We start from the raw sequence: 24,113 nt of genomic DNA, 5'->3' as shown, positions 1-24,113 counted from the left end.
ACTTTGAGTTTTTTCCATGTTGTATCAAACAAAATCTCCAATTCCAAATTAAAAAAATGCCTCTGTCGTATCGTGTAATCACAATTAAAAAAAAAAAAAACAAAAAATTGCAGGTTTACCAGAGGGAAAAACTGTCGGGCGCTCCTTGACAGCGGGAAACCCGCGCCTAAAACACAATCCACTGCCTAGTGGAAAACTCGGTTTTAGCTATTTGTCTCAACCAATAAAATAAAATGGAGAGCTAATCAAAGTCAATTTGTGAAAACGCATCTCCCAAAACTAAAATGTGTTTGTAGTTATTTTTGTTTTCAGGACATATGAATCTCAACCCAGTCAATTTCTGGTATGTATTTTCTTATTTTCACACGAAGTTAACACTCTGTTAAGGTATGCGCTCAACAAATTTTTGTTATTTTGCAAGCCTATTGATTCCATACCCGATGCAAACAATCCCAATATAGATTGCATACGGTCCAATATTTCAAATCATATGTATAGAATGTGCCAAATCCCCGTCAGTCATAGTCCTCGGACAATATATCTGAGATAATGGACTTTGTATTTTGTTTTCCTCCTATGAATACAATTTTTCAGTTTTTTTCGTGCTGAAAAAAGTTATTCCTGTAAGTGAGTGTTACAGGAATAATAAACGGGGAATAATTGGTGATATGGTGTTTTATAAAATATTAATAATTTGAAGAAATTATGGTAAAAAGGTTAATGATTGAAAATAAAATAGGGATATAAATAAATTACGGCTATAAACTAAGTATTAATGGTGGGTAAACAGTGATAAATATGAATTTATAATTAATATTTTGTTAAAAAATTATTAATAAATATTAATAAAATTTTAAATTATTATTATTAATAATAAATAATAATAAAAAATTAATATATATATATATATATATATATATATATAATTATAATTTCTGATCAGATTCAAATTTCTTTCCATTTTATAATACTAATTCCTTTTCATTTTATAATATTATAAACTAATACCATAATTTATCAATACATGTTTAAAAAATTATTACTCATTTCTTCGTATTATATTGGTTCATATGATTTTTTTAATTAATTAATTTAATTAAAATAAAAACAAATACAATTATTTTAAAAATAAATTTCAATTATTTTGTTCAGATGTATTAAGAATATTCTATTCTAAAATTTACCGTCCATTTAATAAATTATAATTAAATTACTAAAATTCTTATTCTAAATTAAAGAAAAAATCGTACGACTAAAAGTATCCTACTCTATACCATCCATTTAATATAAGAAAATTCTATTCCAAATTAAAGAGTCGACGTATCGCCCTACTTACAAGTTGCTCGCTAATTGACAATGTCCATATGAACCTTTCTTTAAAGGGACGGCGGGGACTACTGCAGCATAGTATTATTCCCTTATTCAGAAATCCTTGAATATTTTTATGGGAAGATCCGCTTTCTCCCATTGCCTCCCTCGATAATTTCTTCCACCGTGAAGCGTTCTGCCTCAGCTCAACACCCATTTCGCTTTCCATAACAATCTTTATACATTTCTCCACAGCCTCCTTCCCCACCAGTCCATCTGCGGGTCGCTTATTTAATCTCAGTCCTGTCTTCCATATCTCTGCGATGTAAAGGGAATTCGTCGCCTGATCGCTCCCTTAAGGAACAGCCAAAAGGGGTACCCCTTATTCAGAAATCCATGATAGCACTAACCGGATAATGGCAATGAGGATGCTCTGCAAGCAATATCCTCAACAAATTCTTGAATGTTTTTATTGGAAGATCCGCTTTCTCCCATTGCCTCCCTCGATAATTTCTTCCACCGTGAAGCGTTCTGCCTCAGCTCAACACCCATTTCGCTTTCCATAACAATCTTTATACATTTCTCCACAGCCTCCTTCCCCACCAGTCCATCTGCGGGTCGCTTATTTAATCTCAGTCCTGTCTTCCATATCTCTGCGATGTAAAGGGAATTCGTCGTCTGATCGCTCCCTTGAGGAACAGCCAAAAGGGGTACCCAACTTTGAGATATAATTCCAAAATCAAAACTCTCTTCTTAGTTAAACTCGTATATTGTAAAGTCACAACTTACTATTAAATTTAAAATAGGCACTGCCAATTAAACTCCAAGAGTGAAGGTTGTTATGTTGAACATAAATTATTTAAATGATAAACAATTAAATATAAAATATTATAAAAAAATAATTATATATATAAATTATTAGTATGTAAATTATTTATAAAATTTATATCTATATAAAAATAGTTAAACTTTTAATTTTTATTTTTGAATAATATATTTCAATAATACAAAATTTATTATTATTTTAGTATAAGTATGGAAAATATTTTATTTTTCATAATTAAATATGATACTCAAATACATTTATGCTATTTCAACTTCGTATATTCTTCTTGTTTCATTATTATATCTATGTTTTTTTTCTTTCTCAATTAAATTATTAATTAAATTTTGTACAGTGTTTTTATCATAAAGTCGTGAACTCTCCAAATTTGAAATTTTAGTAAACCATAAAAGGATACCATTAAAAAATAATTGTTTTCGTTTTTTTCAAAACTATTTTTTATTTTTATTAATTTTATTCATTCTTTTAAACTTGATATTATCTCTTTTACTTAATTTTTTTTAATATTATATATATAGTTAACAATTCTTTAATATCATATATAGTCATTTTTAAAAGTGGAATAACAAATTAAAATATAATATTTAATTAAAAAAATAAAAAACAAGAATGTTTTTGGAACACTTTTTTCTCACATCTGGTTAGTTGGGGTAAACATGTGTAGAGAGGCCACTACGATATAATTCAGCCTCCTAAGTCACGTTAACGAATTGGAACCAACAGAAACACACCATACATACATTAATCATCGGCTACAAGACCCTCAAGAACCAATCCAAAGCTTTAAACAACTTGCCTTGGGGTCCCACTGAACTTTTGGACAACTTAAGCCTTAGTCACTCCCATGCTATATCCATGAGGGTGACTAGAAACCCAAAGTCGCTCTTGCAGGCTTGCCTATGAGTGACCAGAGACCAAAATTGTCAGTGCTATGCCAGCGACTCCAGGATTTGAGCCACTTTTTTAGGCTGAGAGCCCAGGTCACTGCCTAGAATTTAACCATCTCTTCAAATCAGTAAAATAACGTGGAAATGATTGTACTAAAGAAAATACTTGTTCAAGACCTTGACTGGACTCCTACTAGCCATGACAGACATTTCATCAAACATATCACTAATATGTAATCTAAAGGTGTAAATAACTATTCTGAGCATAGGGGTCTCATACTTTGCTGAGAATCGCTAAGAACCATTGATGCCCTTACACATCAACTGTCATTCCAACCATTAGGTCATAGATACATTGATTATTCAATTATAAGTAAAAACATAATGAGAGCCACACATGGTTGCAATCATAAAACACATACATAATCAACATAATAGCAACATAAATAATCATTAAAGTAGAGTCATATAGACCACATATAATCCATCAAAATGCTCATAGAAATACAAGGAGAAATACCCTTTCATTAATGATGCAAAATCCAAATCTGGGATCGAACTTCCACGTTCCACCCTACCGTAGAATGGCTGAGGCAAATCTCTTTTCATCCATTCACCCTTGTGCCATATTCCAAGCATGAATGTGAGATCTCATAGACCACATCAATCAAAAATCATCTAGGGCTTCTAGAGTCCATCCACATCAACCCGTCAAACAGTGATTCCACCTCACGGTCGAACGTCATAAAACCATCGTCAGATTGGTATCCATCCAAGCCTTCCAGGGCTTCCAGAGTTTTTGTTCCAACCAAGGCTTCGAGGACTAGTAACTCAACCCACAAATGTTGTCGAGTTTCCAGAGCATTTGTCCAACTAAGGTTTCCAACACTAGTAACTCAACCCACCAAGGGCTTTGAGAGCGTTTTCCCAGCCAAGGTTTCCAGGACTAGTAACTGAACCTAAGATGTTACAGGGCTTCCAGAGCGTTTGTCCAACCATGGATTCCAGGAACTAATAACTCAACCCAAGCTAAGGAACCATGAGAACCAACCAAAAACAAACAATGAAAGTAAACCCACAATCACCATGGCTATACACAAAATGACAAGACTAGCTAAATCCACTGTCAATCTAAGAAATCCTCCATGCTAGTGATAGATCACAACCAAGAACCACATGCATGTGCCATGCATGCCAAAAATAGTGAAGGAAACATACATGAAACTTGGTACTTGCAAGAAAATATGATGTAGTTGTTGATCCCAATGCCTTCTTACACTTTCCTACTCTTGCTTTGCCTTCTTGCTCCAAGAATGCAACTACGCCACACCCACTAAGAGTGCTCCAAGAAAACTATAAGTCTCTAAGAGTATGAGAGAGAGAGAGAGAATAATGATAGAGCTCAAAAATTGAACTGACCAAAAGTACCAATTGGTCTACAGAAGCCTTTTTATGAATGAGGCCTCTATTTTCTTCATTTTCCTCGTCAGATGCAACCTATGACCTTTCACCTCCTTTTCCTCCTAATTTCCATTATTTTCATAAATAAATGTGCTAAGATGTAATTTTTTCCTTTCCAAAGATTTAGCCATAACCTTTGCCAATTTCCTTAGCCATAACCAATCACAAGTGATCCCCACCACTAGGATTCTGCCCAATATTCAGCTTGGAATAAGTGCCCCATCAACCATGGTTATTATTTTATCTTTATTTACTTTTATTACATGGAATTTTCATCAAGATTGTTATAGAACCCCCCCCCCCCCTTGCTGTAACACCATCCTCAGTGTTCAACAACACCTATAACCACAAAACTGTTATAAGCAAAATATATATTGCTGATGGAGTTTTATAACTTAGCTCGATGCAGTATTTACAATGATCAACCTATTAAGAAGAAGACCAACATGAAACATAACAACATAACATCATAATGACATGACACCCATACTGATTATTGGAGTTTTATAACATATCTCATGGAGGTATTTACATCCATATACATATATATATATATATATATATATATATAAAGTAACATCATCAAAACATAGACCAAATCATATACCAAGACATATACCAACACACTAAGCCAAAACTACTTTGCCTCATCCAAAAAAAAGGAAGGATACATAGCCTATATCTGGTCTGCCATCTTCCATGTAGATTTGTCAAGCCCAACGTGCTTCCACTACACCTTCACTTTCTCGATTACTTGGTTCCAGAGCATGAGCACCTTTTTCTACAATATGCACTGAGGCTTCGACTAGAATTCTCCATCTAGTTCCACCTACAATACAGACCAATCAATCACATTATCAACATCCTTAACATATTTCTTAAGCAAACATACATGGAATACATTGTGGAATTTCATTATCGGGGCCAATGCAAGTCGATAAGCTACTGGCCCAATCCTCTCGATGATAATGAAGGGTCCACAAAACCATGGTGCCATCTTGGCACATGATCTAATCTGCAAGGAGATCTTCTTCGATTTGATGTGAAAGTACACATGTTCCCCAACTTAGAATTCCTTGAACAACCTGTTCTGATCTACATAGATCTTCAACCTTTCCCGTGCTGCCTTTAGATTCCTCTTTATAACCTGCATTTCATGTTCCATGTTTTCCAATATATCTAGTCCAATCAACACCTTCCTGACTGGATCACTCCAACTGATGGGAGTGTTACAACTCTACCCATACAATGCCTCAAAAGGACTCATCCTTAATGAATCTTGATAACTGTTGTTGTATGTGAACTCTACCAAGGGTAGATACTCTTCCCACTTCCACTGCTAATTCATCACATAAATCCTCAACATGTCCTCCAATATCTTGTTGACCATCAAACTGCAAACAATTCCTTCCAAAACTTAGAAGTGAACTTCACACCCCTGTATGACATAATCTTATTTGGAACACTATGCAATATTACCGCATCTTTGTTCAATACCTATGTTACATCACTAGTTGAGAATGTATACTTAACTGGAATGAAGAGTGCAACCTTTGTCAACCTGTCCACAATAACCATGGTGGAATCCTGTTGTCTGATTGTCTTTGGAAACCCTGTGGTGAAGTCCGTGGAAGTGACCTCCCATTTCCATTATGGAATTGCAATCAGTTGTAACAGTCCACTTGGATGCTTACATTCTTATTTCACTCGTTAAAAATCAAAACATCTAGCCGCAAACTCTACCACATCTCTCTTCAAACATGACCAATAGTAAACTCTCTTCTCTGCAATTAATGTCCTCTAAGAACCTGGGTGAATTGAATAAGGTTTCTCATGAAACTCCCTCAAGATCACCTTCTTGAAATCACTGTTATCCGGTAGATATATCCTGTCTCGGAACCTGACCAATCCGTCTGTCATAAAACAAAAATCCATATCCTACTCACCTACAACTGTACCTGTACCTGTGTTCTGCTGCAACCTGTGCACAATATCCATATATCTAACATCCTGCTAACCTTCCCGCAAGATCCTATCCTGTAAATCTATCCCATAGGAACTCATAGTTGCTAAGTCATTTAACTATATCCGCTTACTAAGAGCATCTGCCACCCTTTCTCTTTACCTTTGATGTACCTGATCCCAAAATCAAACTCGTTGATCAAGGCCAACCATATAGTCTGCCTGACGTTCAAATTCTGCTGGTCAAACAAATACCTTAACCCAACGTGATCACTCATAAGTGTTACAGGGAAAAGTGTCTACTCAGAACTGCTTATCCCACTAAGGTATGGTAGCTACCTTAGAAACAAACAAAGTAAAGATACTTTCGTTTTTCCTTTATGAAATATAGATGAGAGAAGAACAAAGAAGACCAACCTCTGTCCTACGCTAATCTCCTAGTTCGATTCCTCCCTCTCTTGATAGTCTTTCGCCACTTTCTCCCTTGTACGCCCAGCTTCACAGAGTACCTGTAAGGTCACAGTAGCATAGCACTATACAAGAACATGGATCTATAATCATAAACAATCTAGGATCAGATGTGAATTGACCATACAAATGCATAAAACATAAATGAAACAAGAGTGTGGAGGAAAACTTGAATAGCTTTTATTGATAAACAAGAAAGAGCCAAGGGAGTTACAACCAGTTATTCTGACCCAGCATCATCCTCTCAGCAAGGAAGCCCCTCTTCACCTCATACAAAGCTCAGATCACCCAACAATCTGATGTTGTCTCAAGAAACCAACAGCAATTTCTTACAATATGAAAAATTCCAGCCTCTGGATCTCTGGGATGAGGGATCCATATATAGATATCTGTAAGAGAGATGAGTCAGCTTGTGATTTGATTAGTGTCATCCCTCTGAAAGTTCTTGCTTCCACTTGGAGATTGATGATCTCTTACTCATCCTTGGTCGAATTCAGAGGCAAGTGTCACAGGAGAAGTTTCTGGAAGTTTCCATGCCTCTCCACCTCGTGGAATGAAACTGCCATTTGTCACTTCTTGCCCATCGCACCCCATAGAAGGGATTTTTGAAATGCAACGCACCCACACATTGCATTTAGGTGAGATGCAACGCAGTTTGCCTATGGAGCAGCTGAAATGATCCTGTTTTGACCAGTTCTGAGCAGTTTTTCATGGAGAACTTCTGGGAGAAGCTGTAATCAGTTGACCTTGTTCCTTTAGGGGTTAGAACAACACTTTTAGGGACTTAGGAGCCCTTGGTTTACGGACATTTCATGCTTGTGGTTGTAGTGCCCAAAAATGTCTATAACAGTTGCCCCCTAAAGCATGAGGTCGTTAATCTTTTAATGTCGGGTGAAATGCTTTATTATGAGGATCCGAAGTTCTTTCAAGCTGGGAGGAGACCTGTAATAAGATACAATACAATACATTATCTTCATAATATTTTCATGATCTAGCTGAGGCGGGAATTCCCATACTCAACTTTATAAATTCATTTTCATGTACATAGGACAGACAATCGTCTGAGTGTAGACTGATGATTCTGGTAGAGTCATCATCCCTTTGATTGGATGATTATCTGTGGAACAATGATGTACATTTGATGTCTTTATTTCCCTGAATATATATCGCAGCCCGGATGGATGAAACTAGATCCGAGGTCTTCAATCTCGTTCGATCTTCACTCAAAGTACAAGTCTATCCATGTGAGAGATGTTCTGGAGTCGAACATGGAAAGACATCGCCTGATTACCAGCCAATGATGTACGTTGTTAACAGGCACAAGAGGAATCACTGATAATGACAATGACCCTCAAGGTACTGCAGTACAATTCACGTGGTGTGAATAAAGGACTTGGCGTTGAACACCACGCAAAATCTTTCGGTCGAAGGTCATTGATGTAAACCTGTTGCCGGAAGTGAGAAACTTGCCATTGAGGCATGCAAGCTTCAAAGTACTAAATGGGGTGTTCCTATATCGACTTCTTGTATAATGAGCTGATGTCGACAAGAAGCGATCCGTCACAGGAGGGCCTTAATGAATCCCACATCAATGACACGGAACAGAGCAAATGATTTTAATGGAGGTGAAAACAATCTGATGACATAAGGAGACATAGGTGAATTCTCTAAATGACTTCTCTTGAACATATCGGCGACACTGACGTGATGGATTGGTAGCATTAATCCCAAATGTGGATGGTGTGATGGGACCATGGTGATGTGACCGGTGAATGAAACAACCCAACCCAACTTGGATGCAGAGTGAAAGTGTCATGTTCAAGAGCGACTTGCTACCAACGAAGTTTTTCAAGTTTTCTTCCCAATTTTTCCCCAGTATAGTCACCATTTTGTTACAGGGAAAGGCGTCTACTCAGAACTGCTTATCCCACTAAGGTGTGGTAGCTACCTTAGAAACAAACAAAGTAAAGCTACTTTCATTTTTCCTTTATGAAATTGTTGAGGCCTCGAAATTCGTAGCAACAACATCGGGGAAACCACCCGGTCCGGAACTTAGTGCAGCTCCTTTTCCGTTTGGAATAGTGGCTCCGACTGGGGATAACGGGACCAGTTTCCCAAAGATTATAAGTGAACGGGATGGATGGATGATTTAAGATATGAAATGATAATAAACAAAATAACTAAACTATAAAAGAAATGCAAAAAACTATAAGCTAATCCCGGGACTTATCAATTCGGATAGTACAGCGTTTAATAAACTATGCTTAATGACAGGCATATAGATGACACTAACAACAAGCATAGATGTTTAATCATTTGAGATTGCTCTGCGTAAGTAGTTACGCAGAGCTATAATAGCGAATTACTGTACTCAGTCATTTATATCATTGATACATACATGGGTGAAAGATAACAAATCTCAAAACATTCAATAGTGATATGAAATGAAGACCTGTTGTTGTATTACATACATGTATTCAATAATAGCAAAGTAATAACACAGCAATTCATATAACTGAAAAGAGAACAGATACAGATAATAGTACCATGCAAGCTGTTTGATCAATCCAATGTATTAATCGCTATGTAGCAGTCCTTCCTTCCAACCAGAAAGCATTCCAAGCAAACGACAATAGTGCACAATTTACTTAAACAGCATTCCAAGTAAAATTAAGGACCAGTGGTCGAGTTTCAAAAAGAATATGGACTGAAGCACAATAGTGCAAACTTCAGCCTTTTAGTCTTTTACAAAATTTTACGACCCTTTCCAAAACAATGAAAGGGTCTATAAATACTATTCTAATCTAACTATTAAATATCTAAAAACTGAAAACTAAGAAATCGGCATCAACAAATATCATCTTGCAATTTGGGTGAATCGGCAGTCGGCGGCGATGCTTCAGTCAGCTGTCTCTTTGCCTTTACTCTTTCGCTGACATATAGCCAGCATTGGCTCTACTTCAGGTGGAGTATTGAGGCGAGAAGTCAGCTGTGCATCATATGTGGCATCTTGGAAATCGGCAATCAGGTATTGGAGAGCGTCGGTTAGACAGTTGAGAGCCGACCTTTGAGAATGCGGTTTAATCAAGAAAAGCCAGTATGCATCGGAGGTCAAGGTATTTACTCCAGCAATTAACCGCCCTTGTTCTTCCAGCTTAAGATAATTCTTATGCTCCAGCATATTTGCGGTTGTTATATTTCCAGGTGTGCATTGTGAAATCATATTAGCCAGATACAATGTATCATTGACTATATTGATCATGTTCGTGGAAATTGTTTTGCATCTGGATGTTGCCCTCTCTGCCTTCATTACCTGTGTTTCCCATTCCATGAAAAGTATGTTCTTGTATGTTTCACTGATTCGGGCTAAATTAGCAGCTTGCCCTTCTGGAGTATCTTGCCATTCAATATATTCTATTATTTCATCTTCGGCCTGATCCAAGTTAGTCCTGGCTTTCTCGATTTGCTTACATACTGCTGTAGATATATCACAAAGTGACTCAGCCTCAACTAGCTGTCGGCACAAAAGTCTAATCTGGGATATTAAAGCGCCGTTTATCAGAGTTGCCTCTGTTCTGAAATCTTCAATGCTCTTGGCGCCTTTAATACCTTCAAGTTGTGCTGAGAGCTGAACTATTTGATCTTCTTTAGATTTCATTAACAGCGCATTTGATGCTTCCAACTGTGATAATGCCTCTGCTAACTCTCGTGCTTTAATGTCACTTTGGTCTATCCTTAGTTTTTCAATTTGCTGGATTAACAAATGATTCTCTTGTTGTTGAGCCAGCAATTGTTCTTCCACCTGTGTCGTTTTATTCTTTGCCTCTATCACTTCTGCTTGCAATGCATATACCTCATGCTCTTTGGTCTTCAAAAGAAGACTCACTTCGGATGCTTTGTCAATGGTTGCTGCTGAATAAGCTCCCGCGAATTGCGACAGCTTTGTTAAATCTTCAGAGGGACTTAATTCTCCCTTCCAGACGACATTGCCCGTGACTGTTTGCTCATTTGAGACAGAAAGTTGATCAAGCCTTCGTCTCTTCCTTGAGCGTCTTACAACGGCTTTATGCTTAGGGCTGTAGAAAATGTCTAGAGGAGGAATTTCCTCTACCTGAAGATCAACTTGATCAGATGGATTCTGAGTAACTTCTTCAACATTCTGTACTGTGGGTGGGCCGCTGGTTCCTTCAAGAACCGGAGAAACAGTAATATCGGGAGTCTTTAAGGCATCTGAGTCTTTGGAGGCTTCTTTACCACTTATAATGGAATCAAATTGGTTCCATTCCTCAATTAATTCAGTATCGACAGAGATTTGCTTACTCTGTTCTTTTTCTTTTTCAATTTTCTGCTGTTCTTCGAATGCCTTCCGCTGTTGCTCCTCTTGTATTCTCCGTTGCTGTTCCTCCAATTCCTTTTTCTGCCTATCTTCCAGTTCTTTCCTTATTTTTTCTTCTTCATCTCGTTTCCTTTGTTCTTCTATCTCCCTTTGCCTTCTCTGCTCTTCTATCTCCCTTTGCCTTCTCTGCTCTTGTTCAATTTGTGCTTTTTGCTGCTTTTCTGCCTGCAGTTTTCTTTGACTTTCCTCCTGTTCTCTAATTGTAACGGGAGGTAAATTTATTTCTGGCTGATCAGGCTCGCTTGAGGATGAAGTTGGGGTTGTAGATAATAACTTTAGAGGCAAAGTTTGCAACCTTTGCTTTCTAAGTTTATTAAATTCAGTTAATTCCATATCTCCATATCTCATTGCAGCAAGTTGTTTGACTTGGCTTATTGAATCAGCACCCATGAACAGGTCGTCAAACTGGTCTTCTTGATGAACCACCTTTGTCAGCTTAGCCTGTTCCAAGGCAGTGAAAGCAGCCTTGTTCGGGTCATAGAGTCTGTTGGGAATAGAAACTAGAGATAGCATTTGGAGTTTTGCTGCTTCCTTTTCTGCATGTTTATAATTTAGCAGCGTATAAACTCCAATTCTTAAGGGAAACGATGGCCATCCTCTCTTCTTCTCCTCTTTGAGAGTTTGGGTAACACCTTCAGACATTATCTGATAAGAGATTTCTCGGGCCAACAGTTTGTCTGGGATGTATACGGGAAGAACATGTGGCCTGGCCTTGCTTCCAAAAACTCTGATATAAGAAAAACATTCTTCGCCGAACCAATGGGCTACGGCTGGCAGGTCAAAAGAGGCTTCATAGGAAATCCTAGGGATAGGTCTGTCAAAAATAGAATAGTGAACGGGAACCATAAAACCATTGCAAATTTGGTATAAATGATCTTTGTGAGAAGGTTTCCACAATTTACGATGATACAAATGAATAGGTGTTGGGTCATGGGTTGTCCATCTCCAACCAAGGACAGGAAACTCAGAATTAAAACAAAGGGCATCCATAATGTATGCAGAGTAATAAAAAGGTGGGATTTTCCTCTCACTGACTCTGGTTTTGGCCCTAAACTCACGAATAGCTAAGACCAACTTATCAGACAGGATAGTGGCCCAATCCATAATTATACTATTAACGGCCGCTTCCATTAAGGGAACCATATCAACATGGATATTTGCTGAATCATGAAATCCCCACAATCTACACATCATAATTCCAGCATAGCAGTAAGGTGAAGCCAGAGAAGCATTGGAGTACTTACCCGACATATCTTGTTTGTGTTTTGCTGGATTTTGCCTCCACTCTCGTAGAGGTTCGGCTGGTGATTCATTCTCTCTGGCAAATTTTTCCACAAATGCTCTGTTATAGACTTGCTCGGGATTGGGCAGATGATACATTTGTCTTAAGTCTTCAGGCTTGAAGGAGCCGAAAATCCTTCTATCCTTAGAAACGAAGGTTCTGTTAGTGAGAGGAACTTCTTCAATTGCCCAACGTACCACATCAGTATAAGGCAGGACTTGTTCCCTGGCTGCTATTCTGTGCAGAAAAGAGTCCGCCAAATCTTTAAGAGTTGCCTCAGACTTTCTTAATTCATCCACACTTGCCTCCGTTACTGTCACTTCTGGTTGTTCTCCTTCTAGCAAATTGTATGTCCCTTGCCATGTAGTACCAGTAAGACCAGTGCATGTAGTATCTGAGATTAAGCCCTTCCTTGAAGGTGTAGCAGCTTGGCCTGAGGCGGGTGTTGCAGTAGAACCTGCCATCTTCTTAGACTTTTTTCCCATCATATTCAGACTTCTCTCGTTAGTTGAATTCTACACAAGTGCAAGAGAAATCGTAACAAAGAAATAACAATGACAATCCATAACGGGATAAGTATATGATTTGAAGCGTGGCGAGATTATTCTAAAAAGAGGCTGCGGATTTAATGATTTGAGCAGGCGCCGTAGATGTAATGATGGTGATTTTACGGCCTACAGCTTCATAAATGACCATTACTTAAGTTATTAAACCGAATGACTCCTTAAAGCGTGTAATAGATCTTTGAAAGGTCTAATCGTAGTTGTTCGTTAATTCGAAGGGGCAAAGCTTTTAAATACGCATGCATTACCTTATCCCTTTACTTAACGGCTTTTTGAAATCTGTGATTTTGTCAAATCGATTTAAATATAACTTTAATGCTTTGAAATAATCACCTTTTGGAACTGAGGTCATCATTAAGCGTCATCATATCGCATCGGAAGTGTGTGTGTGGCGTTATTACTTGGGAAAGTTTTTAGCGAAAGCCGATTGCGATATCGCATTCGGCACGCGAACATACCCCCAGATGTGTATCAATTGCTTTTAGCGAATGCCGATAGCCGATATCGCATCGGGCCGGAGTGTTAAAACATTTTCCACACGACATAGTGGAATGCCGATAGCCGATCGCCGATATCGCGTCGCATCGGGGAAAGGTATGTGCCCTTTTGTGTGTGCATTTGCTATTGCCGATGGCCGATAGCGATATCGCATCGGGAAAAACCAAGATGGCAACCGAACTTGCGATTACTTCTTTGGACTTAACCAAAAAATTGCTTACCACTTGCTCAATAAGGGTTTTTTGCATAAATTCATTTGATTATCATACCTTATTTGAACAGGTTTATTAATGCCAATTAAAAAATTTAAAAGGGACCCATTTCATATGTAAATTGTTTGTGATAAAATTGTTATGAAATGGGGGGTTGTTGTAGGGCACAACAATTGGCGATTCGCTGGCAGAACCAGTTATCTCTGAACTAACAATTATATTTACATTTTCTCAAATAGAATCTTCATAAAAGAAAGGAAATTTCTAATATAACTAGATATCTATTGATTCTAAATAAAACAGGTTTCTTCATTAAACTTCCTCTTTTTATAAATGCACTTCGAGTATTAAAATAAGTCCTTATTGGTTTGTAAGAGTAAAAATAGAAAACTTTTCCATATCAGCTTTTAAAATAAACTCCTCTGTCACAGGTAGAGCCTCTGCTGCCAGCAAACGTTCATAGTCTCGGCAGGGTTACCTTTTAACCATGTTCTTGTCCATTGTTCCATTCACCTTAGAGTGTGACTAAACAGAATGAATTCAAAAGATATTCTCGTATTTTTTGAATTTCAATTTCTTTTTTCCGTTTAAGATAAAAGCCATTGTCCTGGTTTGGTGGCCAGATAGGTGACAATGCCATTCACGGGTAGTAATTAAACTGAACAAGCTGGCTCGTGATGAGACCCCTTGTCTTGAGATTTCAAGCCATTACCCTGTTTGGTATGCAGTTTTGGTAATGTCAGTTAAATTATTTTCCTATGAACATGGTAAGCAGGCTTGTGATAAGACCTCTTATCTTTAATCTTTTATATTTTAGAATTACACTCTGAGTCATCAACAACTGTTGGTGAATGGGATGAACAATTATCTTATTAAGAATAAATGGATGACAGGTTCAAGAGTTGAAGATGCTGAAGATGAATTAGCTCCTATTTTTGTATAGATAACCTTTGGGGACTAATTTCAACCACTCAAGATGATTCATAGATCTTTGTTCAGAGTGAAATTTACAAAGGTGAGTCTGTAATGCTTAGAATAAAAAGACATCTAATTTCCTAGAAATGATCTCTCTTGGTTCAGGATGCTATTTTTTTAAAAAGTAAATATTAATATTACTATGGCGAGACAGCTTTTATTTACAGCGAAAGGTCAATGGGAATGTCCCACATTCTTATTCCTACAAATCCTACAAACTATGAAAAACTAATAAGCTAGAAAGAGAAGGGGTTACCTCCTCAGTTAAAGAATTTCTTCAGAATTAGACCATTGACAGGGAGAGAATCTCTCACCCCTGATAGATTTTGAAGTATGAATGTAGAATGGCCTACTTTTTCACAGATTTGAAATGGTCCCAGCCACAGTTTTTGGAATTTGGAATGTTTACCTTTGTCTTCGTGGGCTTTGTCCCATTTCAGGACTAGATCTCCGACTTCAAATTGTCTAGGGCTGGATGAGGCTAGATCGAAAGCTGCTTTAATGACTTGCTGATGTCTTGCATGTGTAACCTTGGCTTTGTCCCTTTCTTCTTCCAGTTTGAGTATTTGATCATGTCTAAACTGTATGGAAGAAGAAGGAGTTTCGTCTATAAATTGCACTAGGGCTAAAGATGGGAGAAGAAGATTGGTTGGTACAACTGCTTCTTTTCCATAAACAAGATTAAAAGGAGAGGTCCCTATGGAAGCTTTCTGTGTAATTCTATCGGCCCATAATGCAAATACCAAGGATTTATGCCAGTTCTTATGATTTTCTTCAATTGTTCGCTTAATGATTTTGATTAGATTTTTATTAGTTGATTCTGCTAGGCCGTTACCCTGAGGGTAATAGTTGGCAGAATATTTTAATTTGAATCCTCTTTTGATAGCGAAATCAATCATTGCATTGCCTGAGAAGTAAGAAGCATTATCAAAGACAAGAGCGTTTGGAACACCAAACCTGGTTACGATGAACTGATCTATAAATTCGATGATTGCTTCCGAGTTTGTTGTCTTTAATGGAACTGCTTCTACCCACTTTGTAAAGTAATCAGTTGCTGTAAGGATATACTTGTGTTGCTTGGAAGATGAAGGATTAATTTCTCCAATGATGTCCAATCCCCATTGTTCAAAAGGTTGTTCAATGTTGATTGGTTGTAAAGGGAAAGCTGGCTTTCGTTGTCTTCCACTGGCAGTTTGGCACTTAATGCATTTCCTTACATATTCATGAGCATCCTTAAACAAAGTAGGCCAGTAATATCCGGCATGAATTACTTTATGAGCTGTTGTATCAGCTCCAAAATGTCCTCCTGCCGGTCCATCGTGTAGCTCCTGCAAAACCTTTTGAGCTTCAGGTTTCTCAAGGCATCTTAGTAGTACAGAATCATAGTTTCTCCTGAAGAGCACATCGTTAATAAGAGAAAAACTTTTAGCTTTCAACCTAATGGCTCTCTTATTCTTGTAGGCCAAATTGGTAGGTGCATAACCATTCTTTAAATAAAAGATTAGATCTGAATATTGAGATTCGGAATCCGGTATACTTAGCTGATTGACTTCTTGATTTTGCTCTGTATCACCTGATTCAGGAATGTTTGATGCTCCTGCTAAGATCCTGCAAAAACCTTGACCTTTAACAAATTTTGCTGGCTTTATTTCTAGATCATATTCTTGGAGAGCTGCGACCCAGTTTGCCCTCTTTTCTCCCAATTCCTTTTGAATTAATAGTTGCCTAACTGCGGAGAAAGGAACTATTACTTTAGTATGGGTTTTAAGAAGAAAGGGTCGATAATGTTTGACTGCTTTAAAGACAGCAAAAGCTTGTTTCTCAATTTCTGAATAATTCAATTCGGCGCCTTGGAAGTTAGAACTGAAGAACGAAATGGGCGCTTCCAAATTGTCATCATTCAATTGAGTTAGTACTGCTGCGTAAAATAAGTCGGATGCAATAGTATATAATGTAAAATGATTAGAAAGATTTGGAGTATTCAGGGCTGGGAAATTGATTATGGATTGTTTAATATCATGAAAAGCTTGCTTTTCTTCTAGTCCCCATCTGAAGGTTGAATTCTTTTTAATCATCTTTTGCAGTGGTAGTACAATCTGTGAAAAATCTGGAACAAATCTCTTAACGAAATTAATTTGTCCTAAAAACGACTGCATCGATTTTTTATTGTGTGGAAAAGGAATTTCAGAAATTTCCGTAATTCGCTCAGGATCTACATAAATGCCATCCTTAGATACAATAAACCCTAAGAGCTTGCCTTGATTAAGAGCGAAAAAAGACTTTTTCGGGTTAAGAGAGATACCATATGTTTTGCATCGTTGAAAAATCTGATTCAAATCATGCAAGTGATTATATCTCTTTTTAGAATATACAGTAATGTCATCGAGGTAGACAACTACTGTTCGGTTAATTAACCCTCTAAAGGCTGTATCCATAGCTCTTTGAAATGTCGCCCCTGCATTTATGAGTCCGAAAGGCATCTTTTGGTATGCGTAAGTTCCCCATTTTGTTCTGAATGTAGTTTTTAATTGGTCATCGGAATGGACCAGTACTTGATTGTATCCTGAGAAACCATCAAGAAAAGACATCAATTCAGATCCTGCTACCGATTGAAGGATTTGCTCCATGGTAGGCAGAGGGAAGTTATCCTTTAAACTTGCCTTATTTAAATTTCTGAAATCAATACAGATTCTGATGTCGCCGTTTTTCTTCCTGACGGGTACCATATTGGAGACCCAGTTTGAGTGTCGGACAGGAAAGATAATCTTAGCTTTTAAAAGCTTATTAAGTTCCGACTTTATCTGGCTCTCCAAATTTGGATGGATTTTTCTTAACTTCTGCTGGACTGGTTTTTGATCGGGAAGCATAGGAATAGTGTGTTGTATGATAGATGTATCATATGTTTTAAGGTCATCATACTTCCAAGCAAAAACTTGTTTGTTTTTTCTTAGAAGTTTGATAAATGCTTCCTTTTCTATTGTAGAAAGTCCTAATCCTAAATTTACATTCTGAGGAGTTTGAGCCGTTCCTAAATTAATCAATTCAAACCTAAGAGTAGAGCTCTGGAGTTTAGCATTAATTACAGGTTTAAATCTATCTTTAATGTCATAAAGATCTTCAAGCTTTACCACAGGTTTAGGAATAACGTTATCTTGAGATGTTTGCTTCATTTGAGAATCATGCTCATCCCCTTCAATGACTTGATTGTCATAGGACTTTTCAGAGGTCAAAAATTGCAGAATATCCTCGTCATGGTTGAAAACCCTCCAGCTAGTGATGTTATCAGGAACTGAAGGTCTAAAAATTAACTCTAGAGAAAATCTATCAAGACTATAGTCTTCGGAAGGGAGAAGCTTGGAAGCTACGTTGGCTAGTAAATCAGCTGCTGAGTTTTGCGATCTTGGGATTGATAAAATATTGAATGCTGAGAAATGTGAAGTGAGATCTTGCACTAACGTTTGATAATGCTTAAGGTGGCTTGAGAGGCAATGGATTGTATTCCTTACCTGTTTAACAATGATCTCACTATCGCCGAATACTTTTAAATATTGGACTTTAAGGTCAATTGCCTTATATAATCCCTGAAGTAATGCTTCGTATTCGGCTGTATTGTTGGTACATTCAAATTCTAATCTACAAGAAAGCATTGTCTTTTCGCCTTTTGGACTAACCAAGATGCAACCTGCTCCTGAGCCCTCGCTGGACTTAGAGCCATCAAAATACAAAGACCAAAATAAAGGAGAATCAGAAATATTTACATCCTTTTGATCTACATTAAAGCATTTGGATAAATTTGATTGTGAAAAATTTTCTACTTGAGATGTACAATGATTAACTTGAAAAGGGGAAGATTGGGCAATAAAATTGCCAAAGAATGATTGTGAAGAATAATTTCCCAAAATGTTATTGTTGAAAGCCACCGGCTGGTTTTCTTGTTCGAAATCGGTTACTGTATGAGTCATATGCTTCTCACGGTCGATCCTTATTTGATTTGGCTTACCCTTGTAGGGGAGCCACATATGTGACCAATCGGTGGAAATGTATCCATGTAGTTTCTCAGACCAGTCTCTGCTCAAAATTAAACCGTAAAATTCAGGTATGTCGGCTATCAAAATGTCTATTCTCTGTACTATTCTGGGATCAGCAGACAACCTGATAGTCACGGAATTAATTTCTCCTATGACCTGAACTTTGGTTCTGTCTAACTGTACAATGTGGATGGCTGACTTCTGGGGTTCTATGTTCAGCTTAGAACAAACTGAAGCTGGCATAATATTGGATGAAGCCCCTGAATCAATTAAACAGTTATGCAGATTTCGATTATAGATTTCATAGGTGAGCAAAAAAGGTGGGGTATGAGAATTGGATCTATCTCCAATCAGAACCGAATCGGTAGCCTCGACCATATCTGGAGGGGGTTGTCCTGAATCATTAGCAGCTTTTGAACTGGGAAGAGGGGAAGAAGGAACAGCGTTAAATTCCCTTAGGAGCAGTTTTTGCTGATGTTTTAATTTACCTAGCTCAAACATAGTTATGTTTGCCTTGGTCTTTTTCATGTCATCGACAATATTATACTCCATATGGTCAGATACCACTAGTGTTTTGGATGTTGAAGGAGAATTAGAAATTGGAGGCTGGTTTTGAGGGGCTGCTACCGGAGATTTCTTTGGAAGAACTTTTTCTTTTGGTGTGGCAGCACCTGCGCTCCTCTTTTTTGTTTGAGTAGGTTCAGAAGCGCTTCTACTTCTTGTAGTAACCGGAAAGGCTTCTTCTTCATTCTCAGTATCAGAATTTGGGAGTATAAAATCCCACATTCCATGGCACTCAACTACTTCTTCTTCATCATGGGTCTGTTCAGTTGTTTCACCTTCCTCTTCTTCTTGGTCTGAGTCTGCATTTGATATAACATTGGGTGGCTTTGACTCTGTTTTCTTGAAAGTTCTAAATGGTCTTTTATTTGAGGTTTCAGCCACCTGTTTCTTGATATCAACCATTTCATTAGACAATGTTTTAAGGACCTTTTGTAAACCCTCCATATCATAGGGGTCCTTTGGGGTTTTCTTCTTGGAATCATCTTTAAACGAGACTTTTTTAGCTTTTCGGTCTTCAAGAGCAGCTTTCTTCTCAAGAGCATTAATGCGCTTTTCAACAGCAAGTGCTTCTTTCATGTTTTCAGCTAAGGTAGGTTTGCCAGCCCTGTCTACAAAAATAGCTATGTTGGCAGGTAAGGCAGTAATATACCATTCGCTTCTGATTTGTTCACTTGGTTTAGAGTCAGTAGGGATTTTATTCAGGAGTTTATTAAATCTAGCATTAAACTCTTTTATTAGTTCCCTATGCTGTATTCTTAAGTTGGAGAGATCATTTATTAAAGTAGCTAAGGACCTATCATCTCCATACTTGGTAAGAAACTCCTCTTGGCATGTGTTCCAACTGGTAATTAAACCAGAAGGTAAGGAAAAATACCAGGATCCTGCCGATCCTTGTAAAGTGTAGGGAAACAGTCTGACAACAACATCCTGCTCTGTCACTCCTTTCAAGTTGACTGCTAACATAAAATTGTTAATATGTTCTTCAGCTTGGGTTCCGTTATCTGGATTAAATTTAGGCAACCATTTTTCGGGAGCGTCTGGTAGATCATGTAATGGTCCAGGCATGTTGACTGCACCTGGCCTAGTCCATGGATCTGCCATTGTGCTAGCAACAGGGGTTGGCACTACTTTCGGGGTTCCAGATATTTGAGGAGGTATCAAAAATGAAGAGTGAACAGGTTGGGATATTGAGGCTCCTATTCCCTGATGAACAACAATCTGTAATGGAGGAGTGGATGGTCGACTTTGCAGATGAGGAGATGAAATGGAAGATGTGGAAGAAAAATCTCCACTATCAGATCCTTCAGTGTTTTTCTTTGGCCTTTTCCTTTTGGGTAAAGGAAACTCAGTGGGTTCAATACCAAGTTTTTCGCTCTGAAGTCTGGTGAGAGGATGAGTGAGGTTGAACTGCGAAGTCGCACTGCTTTCTGATATCTCAGATTTCTGTGGTGAGATGGAGAAGGTCTGAAGTTTCTGGATTAGAGACTGGACTTCAGGGGATTCAAGACTCAGTTGTTCTGAAATATTATGGGTATGAGCAGTGGTGGTTGATTCTTCTTTTCTTTGATCATGTGCTGGTAAACCAGCATGTGATCGAGAAGGAGAAGATGGTTTGGAGGGGGAATTACTCTTAGAATGGTTTGTGGGGTTGGACCTACTTGCCATTCACAGTTGATGGCCCTCCTTCTAGCGCCAAAAATGTTGAGGCCTCGAAATTCGTAGCAACAACATCGGGGAAACCACCCGGTCCGGAACTTAGTGCAGCTCCTTTTCCGTTTGGAATAGTGGCTCCGACTGGGGATAACGGGACCAGTTTCCCAAAGATTATAAGTGAACGGGATGGATGGATGATTTAAGATATGAAATGATAATAAACAAAATAACTAAACTATAAAAGAAATGCAAAAAACTATAAGCTAATCCCGGGACTTATCAATTCGGACAGTACAGCGTTTAATAAACTATGCTTAATGACAGGCATATAGATGACACTAACAACAAGCATAGATGTTTAATCATTTGAGATTGCTCTGCGTAAGTAGTTACGCAGAGCTATAATAGCGAATTACTGTACTCAGTCATTTATATCATTGATACATACATGGGTGAAAGATAACAAATCTCAAAACATTCAATAGTGATATGAAATGAAGACCTGTTGTTGTATTACATACATGTATTCAATAATAGCAAAGTAATAACACAGCAATTCATATAACTGAAAAGAGAACAGATACAGATAATAGTACCATGCAAGCTGTTTGATCAATCCAATGTATTAATCGCTATGTAGCAGTCCTTCCTTCCAACCAGAAAGCATTCCAAGCAAACGACAATAGTGCACAATTTACTTAAACAGCATTCCAAGTAAAATTAAGGACCAGTGGTCGAGTTTCAAAAAGAATATGGACTGAAGCACAATAGTGCAAACTTCAGCCTTTTAGTCTTTTACAAAATTTTACGACCCTTTCCAAAACAATGAAAGGGTCTATAAATACTATTCTAATCTAACTATTAAATATCTAAAAACTGAAAACTAAGAAATCGGCATCAACAAATATCATCTTGCAATTTGGGTGAATCGGCAGTCGGCGGCGATGCTTCAGTCAGCTGTCTCTTTGCCTTTACTCTTTCGCTGACATATAGCCAGCATTGGCTCTACTTCAGGTGGAGTATTGAGGCGAGAAGTCAGCTGTGCATCATATGTGGCATCTTGGAAATCGGCAATCAGGTATTGGAGAGCGTCGGTTAGACAGTTGAGAGCCGACCTTTGAGAATGCGGTTTAATCAAGAAAAGCCAGTATGCATCGGAGGTCAAGGTATTTACTCCAGCAATTAACCGCCCTTGTTCTTCCAGCTTAAGATAATTCTTATGCTCCAGCATATTTGCGGTTGTTATATTTCCAGGTGTGCATTGTGAAATCATATTAGCCAGATACAATGTATCATTGACTATATTGATCATGTTCGTGGAAATTGTTTTGCATCTGGATGCTGCCCTCTCTGCCTTCATTACCTGTGTTTCCCATTCCATGAAAAGTATGTTCTTGTATGTTTCACTGATTCGGGCTAAATTAGCAGCTTGCCCTTCTGGAGTATCTTGCCATTCAATATATTCTATTATTTCATCTTCGGCCTGATCCAAGTTAGTCCTGGCTTTCTCGATTTGCTTACATACTGCTGTAGATATATCACAAAGTGACTCAGCCTCAACTAGCTGTCGGCACAAAAGTCTAATCTGGGATATTAAAGCGCCGTTTATCAGAGTTGCCTCTGTTCTGAAATCTTCAATGCTCTTGGCGCCTTTAATACCTTCAAGTTGTGCTGAGAGCTGAACTATTTGATCTTCTTTAGATTTCATTAACAGCGCATTTGATGCTTCCAACTGTGATAATGCCTCTGCTAACTCTCGTGCTTTAATGTCACTTTGGTCTATCCTTAGTTTTTCAATTTGCTGGATTAACAAATGATTCTCTTGTTGTTGAGCCAGCAATTGTTCTTCCACCTGTGTCGTTTTATTCTTTGCCTCTATCACTTCTGCTTGCAATGCATATACCTCATGCTCTTTGGTCTTCAAAAGAAGACTCACTTCGGATGCTTTGTCAATGGTTGCTGCTGAATAAGCTCCCGCGAATTGCGACAGCTTTGTTAAATCTTCAGAGGGACTTAATTCTCCCTTCTAGACGACATTGCCCGTGACTGTTTGCTCATTTGAGACAGAAAGTTGATCAAGCCTTCGTCTCTTCCTTGAGCGTCTTACAACGGCTTTATGCTTAGGGCTGTAGAAAATGTCTAGAGGAGGAATTTCCTCTACCTGAAGATCAACTTGATCAGATGGATTCTGAGTAACTTCTTCAACATTCTGTACTGTGGGTGGGCCGCTGGTTCCTTCAAGAACCGGAGAAACAGTAATATCGGGAGTCTTTAAGGCATCTGAGTCTTTGGAGGCTTCTTTACCACTTATAATGGAATCAAATTGGTTCCATTCCTCAATTAATTCAGTATCGACAGAGATTTGCTTACTCTGTTCTTTTTCTTTTTCAATTTTCTGTTGTTCTTCGAATGCCTTCCGCTGTTGCTCCTCTTGTATTCTCCGTTGCTGTTCCTCCAATTCCTTTTTCTGCCTATCTTCCAGTTCTTTCCTTATTTTTTCTTCTTCATCTCGTTTCCTTTGTTCTTCTATCTCCCTTTGCCTTCTCTGCTCTTCTATCTCCCTTTGCCTTCTCTGCTCTTGTTCAATTTGTGCTTTTTGCTGCTTTTCTGCCTGCAGTTTTCTTTGACTTTCCTCCTGTTCTCTAATTGTAATGGGAGGTAAATTTATTTCTGGCTGATCAGGCTCGCTTGAGGATGAAGTTGGGGTTGTAGATAATAACTTTAGAGGCAAAGTTTGCAACCTTTGCTTTCTAAGTTTATTAAATTCAGTTAATTCCATATCTCCATATCTCATTGCAGCAAGTTGTTTGACTTGGCTTATTGAATCAGCACCCATGAACAGGTCGTCAAACTGGTCTTCTTGATGAACCACCTTTGTCAGCTTATCCTGTTCCAAGGCAGTGAAAGCAGCCTTGTTCGGGTCATAGAGTCTGTTGGGAATAGAAACTAGAGATAGCATTTGGAGTTTTGCTGCTTCCTTTTCTGCATGTTTATAATTTAGCAGCGTATAAA

This window comes from Pinus tabuliformis, chromosome 2_2 (assembly GCF_031772625.1).
Source record: "Pinus tabuliformis cultivar Carrire ecotype Pingquan chromosome 2_2, CPIR1, whole genome shotgun sequence".
NCBI lineage: Eukaryota > Viridiplantae > Streptophyta > Pinopsida > Pinales > Pinaceae > Pinus > Pinus tabuliformis.
This window is presented reverse-complemented; position numbering follows the sequence as displayed.